At 40.2% G+C, this 15,854-nt stretch overlaps 1 protein-coding gene across 4 annotated transcripts in view; it reads right to left on the bottom strand.

Moving 5' to 3' along the window:
• LOC150087077 (single-stranded DNA-binding protein 3-like) overlaps positions 1-15,854 on the bottom strand; it is a 538,273-nt gene that overhangs the window by 392,093 nt on the left and 130,326 nt on the right. The gene's annotated exons all lie outside the window — the stretch shown is intronic.

Below are 15,854 nucleotides of genomic sequence, written 5' to 3' on the forward strand. Positions count from 1 at the left end.
GACGCACTGGACAGTTGATGTAGCCAGCTTTAATCTCATCAGGAGGTTTGGGAGAGTTAAAAGTCAGGATAACACTCCTGGTTTTAACAATTTTTCCATCCCTTCGCGCAGTGATTCTCTTGACGGCAATAACTCCGTGGTTTTAATTCAGAGCAGATTTCCTCCTCGGTGACGTCGAGAAGGTCCCACTCCGAAATGACACCTCTCGATGAATTTAGTGTTCTGTGTAGTGTCACTGTTATGGGTATTCCTCCGATTGATGTTACTCGGAGTAGATGTTCAGACTGCCTGTCATTTTTTGTTTCAATCAAGAGGTCCCCAGAACGGAGCCTCTTAACTGACTTGGGTGTACCTGCTAACCCATCCAACCCTTTTTGTATAAAAAAGGGCGACATTTTACCAATCGGTGTTTCGTTGGTGGAATGCATTATTAAGAACCTTGGGACAGGCCCTGATGGTAGTTCGGTTCGCTGCCTCTTTGTAGGAATAATGCTATCTGCCTCTCCGTCATTATTTTCAGATAGGGACCGGGTTGGGGCCCCTGAAGGAATATGTTTATCAGGATTCATGAAGTTTTTTAAATTTTTCAGTGCCCGGGCTCCCCACCCACCACGGAGCCCAAAGGGACGCCCACTACCCGGCATGCAATAAATGCGCTCGGGAGTGGAATACCAGGGCTACCCAGACACTATACGCGCACCGCCGCCAGCCTGAATCCTGTCCCTCGGACCATGAGGGTAGGGGCGTGGCATTGACACGGTTGACCCTCGCAGGCGAGCCTACTAGCCGATTGATCCTAGCCGGGCCTTCCAGGACCACCCATCTTGTCGAAGCAGGGGCCAAAGTAGTGTATTGAAGCTGGGCCCCTCAACCAACAGGATCCCCCTTTCCGAATTTCCACGGGTCGCAGCGCACAGCAAACACGCCGGATTCCATTGATGTAAGCCTGGAACCTGGGCTGTGGGCATTGGATCCCAGTGATGCTAGTCTGGAAGTCAAGCAGCGTCACTGGGAGATCCCCTCACCACGTACAGGTGCCCACGTCGAGGGGGTTTGTCAATGTTAAACTTCATTTGCCACCTCTCAGCCCATCTGCTCAACCTTTCCAGATCCTGTTGCAGCAGCATAGCGTCAGTAGTGTCCTTAACAACCCTGAAAAATTTGTATCGTCTGCAAACTTGGACATTAAGCTTGATATGCCATCATCAATATTATTTATAAATACAGAAAACAATAATGGGCCCAACACAGAACCCTGAGGGACTCCACTAATAACAGTCCACGATGAGCATTGTCCGTTGATTACCACTCTCTGTGTTCTCATCCCTCAACCACCCTTTTATCCATAGCAGCAATTTGCCTCCAATGCCACACTGCTCCAAATTCTGCAGCAGTCTTCCAGGTGCACAGTATCAAAAGCCTTTCTAAGATCCAAATATATAATATCAAAGTTATTCCTTGCATCCAGTTCTTTTGTAACTGCATCATAGTATCCAGTCAAATTGGTCAGGCAAGACTTTCCTTTAATAAAGCCATGCTGTGTCCAAGCTAGAACTGAAGTCCTCTCTAGATGATCCTGCAGTGCTTCTTTAAATAGTGCCTGCATTCATTTTCCTGGAACAGAAGTCAAACTCACAGGTCTACAATTACTTGTGTCAGGCTTTGAACCTCCTTTGTGAATTGGGGTCACATTTGCACTTCTCCAGTCCATGGGTACTTCCCCTGAGTCCAAGGAAGCTCTCATAATTATGGTTAAGGGTTTGCTTACTTCCTTTGCTGCCTCCTTTAATATAACTGGATAGATCCCATCCAACACAGGTGCCTTTTTATGTTTATCCTCAATAATTTCTCCTCCACTTTACTCTCAGTTATAACAAAATCATCTAGCTCACAGCCAGAGTTTACTTCACCATTGGCATTCCCATTCCTGAATAACTCCTCATGTGTGAATGTAGATGCAAAATTCATATTTAGTTTGTTAGCTACCTGAGCGATCCTGCTGTTGAACTGCTGTTGATCCTGCTGCTCAACTGTTGAACCATCGATATCAAGTGGACTAATCCGATTCATCATCTTCCTTCTAGAGTTTACATAAGAAAAGAACTCTTTGCTGTTTTTCTTTGCATCCTGTGCCAAAGGTTTCTCATAATCTGCCTTTGCCTGCCTAACCTCCATTGTAACTTGGTTACAGATCAACTTGTATCTATCATAGGCTTCTGTGTCACGTGTTAATTTGTATGTATCCCATGCATTTTTCTTCTCTGCCATATGTCTCAGTTCATCTGACATCCACTTAGGCCTACACCTTGAACAATATTTCTTAGTCGGTACGTAAAGCCTAGTAGCTTCCAAGATAAGTTCTTTGAATGCTTCCTATTTTGAATTTGCTGTTGGTAACATCATCAGTTGGTCCCACTGCATAGAATTTAAATACTTTCTCAGACCATTGTAGTTGCCTTTACAAAAGCAATGGCCCTTCCCTTTACCCCTGATGGTAGTTACCTCTTTTAGTAAATCCCACTTCAGCACACTGTGATCACTGCCACCTAGTGGTTCCTTTATCTGCAGATTCTTAATGCATGACGAATCACTACTGATAATCAGATCAAGGGTATCACTCCCTCTAGTTGCCTCCCGAACATGCTGATGTAGAAAACAATCATCCAATAAATCCACATAAGCCTCGCTAGTGTGTGAGTGACCAACCCACAAATTCCAGTCAATATCTGGGAAATTAAGATCCCCCATTATAAGACTCTCTGATTTACTGGGTCACTCTATTTCCCTGTATAGTTTCTTTTTATACTCATCAGAGTCATTAGGCCTATAGCAAACTCCTACTCTCAATTTTGATCTCCCAATGCGTATGTCACACACCAAACTGACTCGACACTGCACTGTCCAGTGATGTCGACTGGCTTCACTTCCTTGGATTTTATGTGTTTCTTAACTAATAGCATATCCCCTCCTCAGATCAACCAGATCGCCTTGCAGGTGCCTAGTCTCCAGACACTGTAATTTGCAAAACGTAAGCCTTTTTTTGTAAGAGCAATCCTTTGTTCCTTCAGTAAAGTTGTTGCCCTTTTCTGTACTAGTTCCAGCAGCTCTACATCCTTCTTAAAACGAGGCCTCTAGACCTGGATACGGTACTCGAGGTGTTGCCTGATCATTGCCTTATACAAAGGGATAATCACCTTCTTATCCCTGCTAAAAAAAGTCCTGTATATCATTGACAGACACCATGAGCTACGCTTGCAGATCATCTGCACTGCCCAGAAAACTTCACATTAGACTGCACAATTAACCCCCAGGTCCTTTTCATTCTCTACCACTGTCAGTGTAGTACCACACGGTTGATACATTACTCTGGGGTTAGTTCTACCCATATGCAGTACTTTATACATTTGTCAATGTATAACTTTGGTTGCCAACTCTCAAGCCTATCTGCTCAACTTTTCTAGATCCTGTTGCAGTTGTGTATTGTCATTAGTGTCATTAACAATCTTACCAACCTTTCTATTGTCTGCAAACTTGTACATTAAGCCTGATATACCATCATTAATATATACAGAAAACAGCAATGGACCCAACACTGAATGATTGGTTGACTCCACTAATAACATTAGTTCACAAACAGCAGCGTCCACTGATTACCACTCTGTCTTCTCCCACTCAACCATCCCTTTATCCACAGCAGCATTTTGCTTCCAATACCACACTGCTACAATTTTTGCGGCAGTCTTCCATGTGCAACAGTATCAAAAGCCTTTCTAAGATCCAAATATACGATATCAAAATTATTCTTTGCATCCAGTTCCTTTGTGACCACATCATAGTATCCAATCAAATTGGTCAGACAAAACTTTCCCTTAACAAACCCACGCTGTGTCCGAGCTATAACTGAAGTCTTGTCTAGATGATCCTGCAGTATTTCTTTAACCAGTGCCTCCGTTAATTTCCCTGGAACAGAAGTTAAAGTAACAGGTGTGTAATTACTTGTCACCCTTTGATCCTGCGTTGTGAATTGAGGTCACATTTGCACATTTCTAGTCCATGGGTACCTCCCCTGAGTCCAAGGAAGCTCTCATAATTATGGCTAAGGGTTTGCTTATTTCCTTTGCTGCCTCCTTTAATATAACTGGATATGTTTATCTTTCTTATGTTTATCTTCAACAATTTCTCCTCCAATTTACTCTCAGTTATTACAAGATCATCTAGCTTACTGCCAGAGTTTAGTACACCTCTGGCATTCTCCTCCCTGAATAACTCCTCATGTGTGAATGTAGATGCAAAATACTCATTTTGTTTGTTAGCTACCTGAGCAGGATCATCAACAGCTGAACCATCGATATCAAGAGGACCAATCTGATTCATTCCCTTCCTTCTAGAGTTTACATAAGTAAAGAACTCTTTGCTGTTTTTCTTTGCATCCTTTTCCAAAGATGCCTAACTTCCTTTGTGATTTGGTTACAGACCAGCTTATATCTATCATAGCCTTCCTTGTCACCTGTTAATTTATATGTATCCCATGCAATATACTTCTCTGCTACATGTCTCAATAGTTCATCAGACATCCATTTAGGCCTAAATCTTGAACAATATTTCTTAGTTGCTTGTATTAGAATAGCCTAGTAGATTCCAAGATCAATTCTTTGAATGCTTGTACACCAATGCTAGGAGTATAGCAAAGAAATTTGATGAATTTGAAGTGCTGGTTAAGACATCAAAGGCGGATGTTGTTGGGATATCAGAGACGTGGTTTCACACAGATATAAGCAGTGCAGAATTCAAATTTGGGGAGTACAATGTGTACAGAAAGAATAGACGGGATAGGAAGGGGGTTATGCTGTTAGTTAAGAAACACAAAATCTAAGGAAGTGCATCCAGTTGGCATATATGATCAGTGCAATGTTGAGTCAGTTTGGTGTGACATAGCACTGGGAAAGCAAAGATGAGAATATGAGTGTGTTGTGGGCCTAATGACACTGGTGAGTACAATGAATGATTGTACAGAGAAATAGAGTGGGCCAGTAAATCAGATTGTACAATAATGGAGGACTTTAACTTCCCAGATATTGACTAGAATTTGTGGGTTGGTCACTTGCACACCAGCAAGACTTTTGTAGATTTAACTGATGATTGTTTTCCTACAGCAATAAGTTAAGGAGGCAACTAGAGAGAGTAATACTCTTGATCTGGTTGTCATCAGTGATTATTCATGCATTAAGAATTTGCAGATAAAGGAACCACTAGGTGGTAGTGATCACAGTGTACTGATGTGGGTTTTACTTAAAGACATAACTACCATTAGGTGTAAATGGAAGGGTTTTTGCTTTTGTAGAGGTGACTACAGTGGTCTGAAACAGTTCTTAAATTCTGTACAGTGGGACCAACTGATGATGTTACCAACAGCAAATTCTAAATGGGAAGCTGTTGTTGTTGATTAAGGGTTTTAAGACACAAGGGCATCAAGGCCAAGATGTGTCTTTCCAGGTTTTTTTTTGTAACTATTTTCAGATTTTTTTTGTCAAATCGGATTTTCCGAATGAAATTAAACAGTTCCTCTACATTTGCCGAGTCATCTAATATCTATTGTAGGGTAGGTGGATTCTGGTTATTACATAGACTTTGGAAGCAAAGTAGTCTGAAATTTCTGAAGCATAGGCATACTTATAGGATGTAGTAGTAGTGGCATGCGATGCAAGAAAGCAAGTGTATGAGCTTATGCAGCATCAGCCAAAAAAAAAAAAAAAAAAAAAAAATCACACCATTCCCTCCAAATGCCTGTCTAGTTCCGCCTTAAATTTATTCAACCTATCAACTTCCACAACAAAAGATGGAAGTTTGTTCCAGCAATTAACCACCCGCTGGCTAAAGGCAAATTTCCGCACATCTATTCTACATCTGTCTTTTCTTAATTTGAATTTATGCCCCCTTAGGTTCGTAATCTGAACAAGTGGAAGGATCCCATCAGAATTCAGCGTGTTTAACCCATTCAAGGCCTTATACACCTCAATCAGATCCCCGCGCAGGTACCTAGTCTCCAGCCACTTCAATTTGCAGAACTTAAGCCTCTCTTGGTAAGAGGATCCCTTCATTCCCCTCACCAATCTTGTTGTTGTTCTCTGTACACGTTCAAGTAAATATACATTCTTCCTAAAATGAGGTCTCCAGAACTGTACGCAATACTCAAGGCGTGGCCTGACCATTGCCTTATACAGAGGTACAATCACCTTCTTCTCCCTGCTAGCAAAATTCCTATATATCATTGACAAAACCCCATGACCTGCCCTGGCAGCCTGTCTGCATTGCTCAGAAAACTTCATATCTGACTGCATAATTACTCCCAGGTCTTTTTCATTTTCTACCACCTTAAGCGTAGTACCACACAGCTGGTACGTTTCTCTGGGGTTACGTGTTTGACACTAAGCTGAACTTGGCATTGAAAACAGAGAGGCGGATTCTCATTAGCTAGTAGATGATAATGCGTAAGGTGAGTGTGGCCAATTCGTAGTCTCGCAAACATTACTTCTTCTTTGCGACTTTTTCTGATGACTGATTTCCATATTTCTGGATTTGGTTTTATTTCTTGGAGTTTATTATTAGTTTGATTTCCCCATATTTGAGTCCATCCATCTTCACTTGCTCTAATAATAATTGGTCTGAAATCAGTGTATGGTACTATCATTGTTTCGTTTGATAGTTCTGATGCCGACTTGGCTGCATTGTCTGCTTTTTTTATTGCCTTCTATTCCAGAATGTCCTCGAATCCAGCAAAGAGTTATTTCAGAGTGTTTTTTTGACATCGGTAGATAAGAAAGCTAATTTCTTGTAGCAGTGGATGGTGAGAATGTTGTTTATTCTGTATGGCTGAGATAGCACTGAGCAAATCGGTATATATTAAGACAGAGAGGGACGACTGTTGACATATTTCACTTAATGCAAGCTGTATAGCATACAGTTCTGCTGATAGTATGCTGCACTCAACTGGAAGGGATTTTGAAATTACATGCAAAGGGAACATGGCTGCTGCACCTACATGTGATTGGGACTTAGAGCCATCCGTATAGATTATGATTTTCCCAGTGTGTTGCGAAGTATAGTTGGCATGCAACTGTTGGATATTAAATAGTAGAATGGAATTTCTTGACCACTGAGTGAAGTAAAGATCAATGTTTATATTATGTCTATTCCATGGAGGTAAAGGCATATTTGCACTTTCTGCAATTTTATTGAGATCGATTTTCCACTTTTGTATTACTTCTTAAAGACGAATCCCAACAGGTCTGGGTTCATTAGGCTTGGATTCATAAAGTGTTGGCCATAGAGGTTGGTTGAGGTATACTCAACAGGGGTGAGTTGGTAAGCTTCTTATTTTGGCAGCATATTGGCAGAGTAGGCGTTGTCTTCTAAGATAAAGCGGAGGGTCATGTGCTTCTATATACAAGCTCTATACTGGCGAGGTTCTGTAGGCGCCTAGTGCTGATCGAAGGCCACTGTGTTGAATGGTGTTCACAGACTGTAAGATGCTGTTTTTAGCTGATGCATATACTATAGCTCCATAATCTAATCGTGACCGGATTAGAGCATGATATAAATTCAGCATTGACTGTCTGTCAGCACTCCAAGATGTTGAGGATACTGCACAAAGGATGTTTAGTTTCTGGAGGCACGTAGTTCATAGATAGGTTACATGTTTACGAAAATTTAACTTGGTGTCTAAATTCAGACCCAATAATCTTATGGAGTCTGTCATCGGTATTTCTCTGCCTTTCAGTTTTAATACGGGTTCCGGATGAAGCGATCATAATTTACAGAAGTGTATTGCTGCTGTTTTTCCCTCGGTTAATTGATAGCTGTTGCTTTCTGTCCAAGTTTCAATTTTGTTTATTGCTATCTGTAGTTGTCTTTCAGTGGTAGCCATGTTCGATGATTGATAGGAAATAGCAAGATCGTCTGCATACATAAACTTCTACCATAGCTGGGATGTCTCTTATAATGCTATTGGCATGTAACGTAAAGAGTGTGGCACTTAAAATTGATCCTTGAGGTACTCTTTCTTTTTGCATGTGAATTTTGGACAGCTCTTTCTGGAATCTTACTTGAAAGGTCCTGATGTGAAGAAAATTCTGAATGAATCTAGGCAGGTTACCTCTCAGTCCAAGTTTGTATAAGTCTTGGAGGATTCCATATCTCCAGGTTGTATCGAATGCTTTGGTAATATCAAAAGTTATCATTACCATGTGCTGTTTTTTAAGAAAAGCATTTTGAATGTGAACTCCAACCTTGATGTGGACATCAGTTGTACACCTGGTTATGGCGGAAACCAAATTGATGGCGTGTTATAGCACCTTGATCTTCAACAATCCAGGCAAGTCCCCTGTGAACCATCTTTTCTATTATCTTTCCTAAACAGCTGATCAAAGATATAGGAAGATAACTAATGGGGGAGGTGGCATTTTTCCTGGGTTTCGCTATGGCTACCACAACTGACTGATGCCATGTATCAGGGTAAACATTCTCCTCAAAGATTCTATTGTAAAATTTCAGTAGTATAGATTTTGAGTTTGAGTTGAGTTGGCGAAGCATTATGTAGAAAATGCCATCTGGTCCAGCAGAACTATTTCTAGAATTCTGGAGAGCTTCATTGAGTTCATTCATAGTGAACGGAAGGTTATAAGAATAAGATTGGTTTGTAACAAAGTTCATTTTATATTTTTCCACAGGCATTTTTTTGCATCTAAATGAGTCTTCGTAAGATTGAGATGATGAAGTGACTGCAAATTTTTCTGCTAATGCCTCTGCAATATCAGTTGGAGACGAAATATCTATTCCTTTCCAGGAAAGGATTGGGGCTTTGGTTTGTTGACACTTTCCACTGAGGATACTGATCTTTCTCTAAATTATTCTGGGGTCAGTGTTTCTGCAGATGGTAGAACTGAATCGAATCCCAAGCATCCTGTTTAGCTTTTCTACGAATTCGGTGTGCATCAGCTTTCAGCCGTTTATAGTTTATAAGGTTCTCCATTGTAGCATTTCGGCAAAAAATGTTCCAAGCTTTGTTTTGTTTTCTTTTGTCAAGAAAGCAATCTCTTGTCCACCAACTATTATATCTTTGTTTCGTAAAGTTTAATTTCGGTATTGTGCTGGCAGCAGCTCCAAGTAGTTCTTCTACTATATGTCTAGTGGCATTATTAATAGAGGCAGTAAGAATCAAATGGTTATCAAATTGCACTGTTTTCGAAAACTTCTCCCAGTTAGCTCGGTGAAAATTCCACGTAATTCTTTGGTTAGATGTATAGTTTGTATCTGTCTGTATTTTGCAAATTATAGAAAAGTGATCACTGTTGTGAAGGTCAGTTAATACTGTCCAATCAAAGCTAGGATAAATGGACGAGGAACATATGGACAGATCCAGAGCAGAGCTTGATCCTGTAGGCAAGTGGATATAAGTATGCACACCAGTATTCAGTAGTGTTAAGTGATGGTTATCATGTACAGTTTCGATCATCCTCCCTCTATGATCTATGTTCAGGGAACCCCACAAAGAATGATGAGCATTTAGATCACCTAGAAAGCATACAGGTTGGGGCAGTCAATTAAGTAAATTGTCAAGTTCTGCAATGGAACATGAAACGTTTGGTGGAATATAAATGGAGATAAAAGTGAGATTAATTCCAAGAACAATACGAATGGCTACTGCTTCTAGATTAGTGGAAAGCTGAACAGGTTTCGATGGTACATTACTACAAACTAATATTGCTACTCCACCTCTTGCCGGAGACTCAGAACATCTGTCACATCTATATAGCATATACCGTGAGAAGTATGGGGTATAATTTGATGATAAATAAGTTTCCTGTAGACAAATACATGCAGGATCATGCTGGTGCATTAAGTATTTTAATTCGTCACAATTGCTTCTTAGTCCTCTACAATTCCATTGAATAATTTTCTGCATTACTTGGGTTTAGGTTAGGCGGATTGGTCTGATAGTTTGTTTTTCCCTCAAATATTTCTCCCGTTTTGAAAATACTGGGCGAGTAATATCCATCTCATCATCAGCTTGAAGCAGGAGAACAGCATCTTCATTATCTAACTTCTCGTCGATTTCCATGGTTCGTTCAGTTGGTTTATTTTGTGTATGATGAGCATCTTTCTCCTTTGATAATGTGCCTGAGTTGGGAACTTCTTGTTGTGGCTTGGATGGCTTTGTATTAGTAAAATTTGATGGACTCTTTGTCGCTGTTAGTGTCTCACCATCCACAAGGATGGATCTAGCCCACTGAGCAAGAGATAATTTAGGAGGAATAGTAATACAAGTCTGTGTTGAAAATTCTTTAGTGTTTTTGACTGCATTGGAATATGTTTTGGCAGACATCACATTTAATATCTGTTTATGTGCCTCTTGGTATGATACATTTTTCTCTACCTTGTACTTCATTATTTTCTTTCCCATTTTCCATGATTCGTAAGTTCTAGAATATGCGGGTTGAGTACCCTGGCAATTGGGACACTTTGGCGTTGCTGCTGTACATTCAGTTTGGGAATGGTCTGATGAGCCACACAGGGGACAAATTGCCTTACCTTGGCATGCTGTTTGAGAATGACCTTACTGCTAGCATTTAAAGCAGCTAAGTGGATTTGGTATATATGGTCGGATCTTAGAGGAAAGGTAGCCAGCTCTTACTGATTCTGGGAGATTCGGACTGCTGAAGGTAAGGATAACATTTCTTGTGGGTGTAAGGACACCATCTTGTTTGATCATAATTCTCTTAGAACCGACAACACGTTGTGCCTTAAGTTCTTCAGCAATTTCTTCCTCGGGAACATTAAGGAGGTCCCATTCCGAAATGACTCCTTACGGGGTGTTTAAAGTTTATTCTTTTTGCTTGAGATGACTCAAGTTCATGCGAGCACATAGGCTCTACAGTCGGTGATATTAATGTATCCATAATTGCTCCTTTTCGCCCCAAGTATTGAATTATACTCAGATTACCAGCCCTGCCACATGGAGGCAAGAGCGGTACCACTAGTGACCAAGCAATAAGAGATTAGTGGTTATTTACACACACACACACACACACACACACACACACACACACACACACACACACACACACACACACACACACACACACACACACACACACACACACACACACACACACACACACAAGAAAGGTGTCCTTCCTTCCTTGATACGAAGCTTACTTCTTTATTTATAAAAAGCCAAAATTAAATATTTTATAAAGAAAGGGTTTTAACAAATCTCTACAATCTGTCGCTTAGAGAAAAGACGCTTTCAAATCACTTTGGAAATATAAATGGGAAGCATTCAAGGAAGTAATCGTGGAAACTACTAGCATTTCATACCGATTAAAAAATACTGTTCAAGGTGTAGGCTTAAATGGATGTTAGATGAACTAATGAGACTCGTGGCAGAGAAGAAAAATGCATGGGATGTATATAAATTATCAGGCGACGCAACACAGAAGACTATGGTAGATATAAGGAGGTTAGGCAAGCGAAGGTAAATTACAAGAAATCTTTGGCAAAGGATGGTAAGAAAAAGAGCAAGAACTTCTTTAGTTACATAAATTCTAGAAGGAAAGGGATGAATCAGATTGGTCCACTTTATATTGATGGTTTGAGTGTTGATGATCCTGCTCGGAGAGCTGACTGAGTATTTTGCATCTACATTCACACATGAGGAGTTAATAAGAGAGCAGAATGCCAGAAGTTTATCAAACCGTAACAGGTGCTTAATGATTTTCTAATAACTGACAGCAAAGTGGAGGAAAAATTGTTGAACTTAAACATAAGAAATACACCAGGGGTGGATGGGATCTATCCAGTTGTATTAAAGGAGGCAGCAAAGGTAGTAAGCAAACCCTTAGCCATAATTATGAGAGCATTCTTGGACTGAGGGGAAGTTCCCACAGACTGGAGATGTGCATATATATCGGCAATTCACAAAGGGGAAATCTAAGGGTGACATGAGTAATTACAGACCAGTTAGTTTAACTTCTTTTTCGGGGAAAATAATGCAGTCACTGGTTAAAGATGCATTACAGGATCATCTAGACAAAAATGCAGTAATAATTCAGAAATAGCGTGGGTTTCTTAAGGGAAAGTCTTGTCTGACAAATTTGATTGGATACTATGGTGTGGTTACAAAGGAACTGGATACAAAAAATAATTTTGATATCATATACTAGGATTTCAGGAAAGAGTTTTGACACTGTTGCACATAGAAGACTACTGTACAAATTGGAGCAGTATGATATTAAGGGCAAGTTGTAACAACGGATAAAAGGGTGGTTGAGTGGGAGAAGACAGAGAATGGTACGATTACAACTCTGTCTTCTCCCTCTATCAATGGACACTGCTCTTCGTGGACTAATGTTATTAGTGGAATTCCCCAGGGTTCGGTGTTCAGCCCACTGTTTGTTTTGTATATTTATCAATGATATTGATGAAGGTATATCAGGCTTAATGTCAAAGTTTGCAGATGATACAAAGTTTGGCAGGGTTGTTAACGACAGTAATGGCAGTGTGCTACTGCAACAGGATCTAGAAAAGTTGGCTAGATGGGCTGAGGAGTGGCAACTGAAGTTTAACTTTGACAAATGCAAAGTACTGAATATGGGTAGAAGCACCACCTTAAAGTAGAAATTTAGGGTGGTAGAAAATGAAAAAGATCTGGGAGTAAGTGTGTAATTAGATATGAAGTTTTCTGATGAATGCAGATAAGTGCAATAGCAGGTCATGGGGTATTTTCAATGATATACAGGAATTATGCTAGTACAGGTCTGGAGGCCTAATTTTAGGAAGGATGTAGAGATGTTTGAGCGAGTACAGAGAATGACAAGAAAATTGGTGAGGGGAACAAAGGAGTCATCTTACCAAGAAAGGCTTAACTTCTGCAAATTGCAGCATCTGGAGACTAGGCTTCTACGAGATGATCTGAATGAGGTGTATAAGGCCTTGAATGGGTTGAGCAGGCTCTATTCTGATAGGATTCCTCCTGTTGCTCAGATTACAAATCTGAAGGGGCATAAATTCAAATTGAAGAAAGACAGTTATAGAATATATGTGTGGAAATTAACCTTTAGCCAGCGGGTTGTTGATTGCTGGAACAAACTTCCATCTGGCATTGTGGAAGTTGAAAGTTTAAATAAATTCAAGGAGGAACTGGACAAATGTTTAGAGGAAATGGATGCATGAAATGGTTTTTTTGGCTGATGCTACATAAGCTTGCTTTCTTGCATCACAAGTCTCAACTAATGCTGCTAATAAAAGGGGCATGAAAGCCCAGTAGTTACAATACTAGATTGCCAGGCTGATTGACCCAAGATAGAGTCCACCTTGGTGGGAGCGAATTGATGTCTGTCAACGCTGGGAGGCTGGCATAATAATAATAGTCATAATAAAAAAAAAAAAAAAAACATTGCAAAAGTTGTTTCATCTGACTTAACTCCACTCTCCAAGGTCTAAGTGCCAGTATATGCAGATAGTCGCACAATCTGGTGTCAATCCCAAGAACTAACACCACCAGTGGATGCAAGCTGAAGCTAAATACGTCCACTATCATAGATGGATGAAGTTGAAGAGAAGTAATGAACATACTGTACGAAGCGTGGAGCAGGATAAAGTCACTCACATTCAGGCCTTAAGCAGAGGGGTCAGTTTGAAAGTTGGAGGCAGTCTCCCAAGGAAGACAGTAAAAGCAAGTGGCACTGTCCCCCATATGGCTAACACAAAAGAAGGGTAAGGCCATCAGGCCCAACCAACTGGAAGTGCATCCTGCACACTGAATACCCATGAAGGAAGAAAAATCCTATTCATGGTGCATTGAAATGGTTGCATTCGTCATGCAAACAAACTATGAAGTCACCAAGCTAGAGACTGATATGACAACGTACAGGATGAGACTACAACCAAGTGGGGAGAATGATTCCTGACTGTTCAAGTCACTGAACAACTAATAGCATTCCAAAGAAGATCATCACAACCTTGGAAAAAATACTCAAGATCTGGTTATCCGCAGAGATTCTTCATGCATTAATAATCTGCATATAAAAGAATTACAGGGTGGCAGTGATCACAGTGTATTGATATGGGATGCACTTAAGGATGCAAATACAATCTATACGGTGGGACCAACTACTGATGCAACCAACTCTAACTCATACCAATTAATAAATGCTGTTCACAGCTTAGACCTAAATGGATGTTACATGAACTACTGAAACATGTGGCAGAGAAAAAAAATGCATGGGATGCATATAAATTATCGGGTGATACAGAAGCCTATGGTAGATATAAACTAGTCTGTAATCAAGTCAGAGTGGTGGTAATGAAAGTAAGGAATATAACAAGAAGTGTTTGGTAAAAAATGCCAAGACTTCTTTACGATAAAAATAGAAGGAAGGGGTAGAATCACATTGGGCTAGTTGATGTCGATGGTTTAACTGTTGATAATACTGCTTAGGTTACTGACAGGCTAAGTAGATATTTTGCATCTACATTCCCACATGAGGAAGTCTTTAAGATGGGGGGATGCCAGAAGTTTATCAAACTTCTGACATCTGTAATGGGGAGCTGAATGATTTTGTGATAACTGAGAGGAAAGTGAAAGAGAAATTGAACTTAAACATAAAAAAGGCACCCTGGGGTGAATGGATCAATCCAATAATATTAATATTAAGGTAGGCAGCAAAGGAAGTAAGCAAACCCTTAGCTATAATTATAGAGAGAGCATCCTTGGATTCAGGAGAACCCCATGAACAGTGGCGTAGCTACCATTAGGCAGGCAAGGCAATTGCTTCTGGGCCCAGGCCCCTAAAGGGCCCGGCGTCTTTGGCTGCTTCCTGTTTTTGCAATTTTGATTAATTAAATAGGGGCCTGAACATGTTCTTTGCCTCCGGGCCTGAAAAAGTGCAGCTACGCTAGTGCCCATGAACCTTTAATCCTCTATTATGAATCGTGTATCCTCAATTCATAATAGAGGATTAAAGGGTTACATGAGTAATTACAGACCTGTTAGAGTCATCCGAGAAAATAATGCAGTCACTGGTTAAAGAAGTAATGCAGCACCATCTAGACATAAGTGCAGTTATACTTGTCACAGAATGGATTTGGTAAGGGGAAATTTTTTTTCTAACTTGATTGCATACTATGGATAAAGGGATGTTTGAGTGGGAGAAGACAGAGTGGTTGTCAATTGACACTGCTCTTCATGGACTAATATTATTAGTGGATTCCCCCAGGGTTCAGTGCTTAGCCCATTCTTTTTTTTTTTTTTTTTCCTTCTGTATTTATTAATGATATTGATAAGGATATATCAATATCCTTATCAATACTTGATAAGCTTGATACTTGTTTCTTGTCAAGGCAAGAAACAAGTTTGCAGATGATAAGAAGGTTAGCAAGATGGTCAATGACAGTAATGACTATATGCTGCTTCAACAAAGTCTAGAAGAATTAAGTGGATGGGCCAAGAAATGGCAATTAAAGTTTAAGATTGACAAATGCAAGGTACCACATATGGGTAGCAATAATCCCGAGTAACTTATCAACTGTGTGGTACTAAACTTAGGGTTGTGGAAAATGAAAGGGACATTTGGGGTTAACTGCAGTCAGATGAAATTATTTGAGCAATGCAGATAGGCTGCCAGGACACCTTATGGGGGTTTTCTCAATTATATACAGGAATTCTGCTAGAAGTGATAAGGAGGTGATTATCCCATTATATAAGGCAATGGTAAGGCCATATCTTGGGTATTGCATACAGGTCTGGAAGCCTCATTTTAATAAGGATGTGGATCTGCTGGAACAGGTACAGAGAA

The sequence above is a fragment of the Mastigoproctus giganteus genome, chromosome 4 (genome assembly GCF_048544385.1).
Source record: "Mastigoproctus giganteus isolate SK-2022 chromosome 4, ASM4854438v1, whole genome shotgun sequence".
NCBI lineage: Eukaryota > Metazoa > Arthropoda > Arachnida > Uropygi > Thelyphonidae > Mastigoproctus > Mastigoproctus giganteus.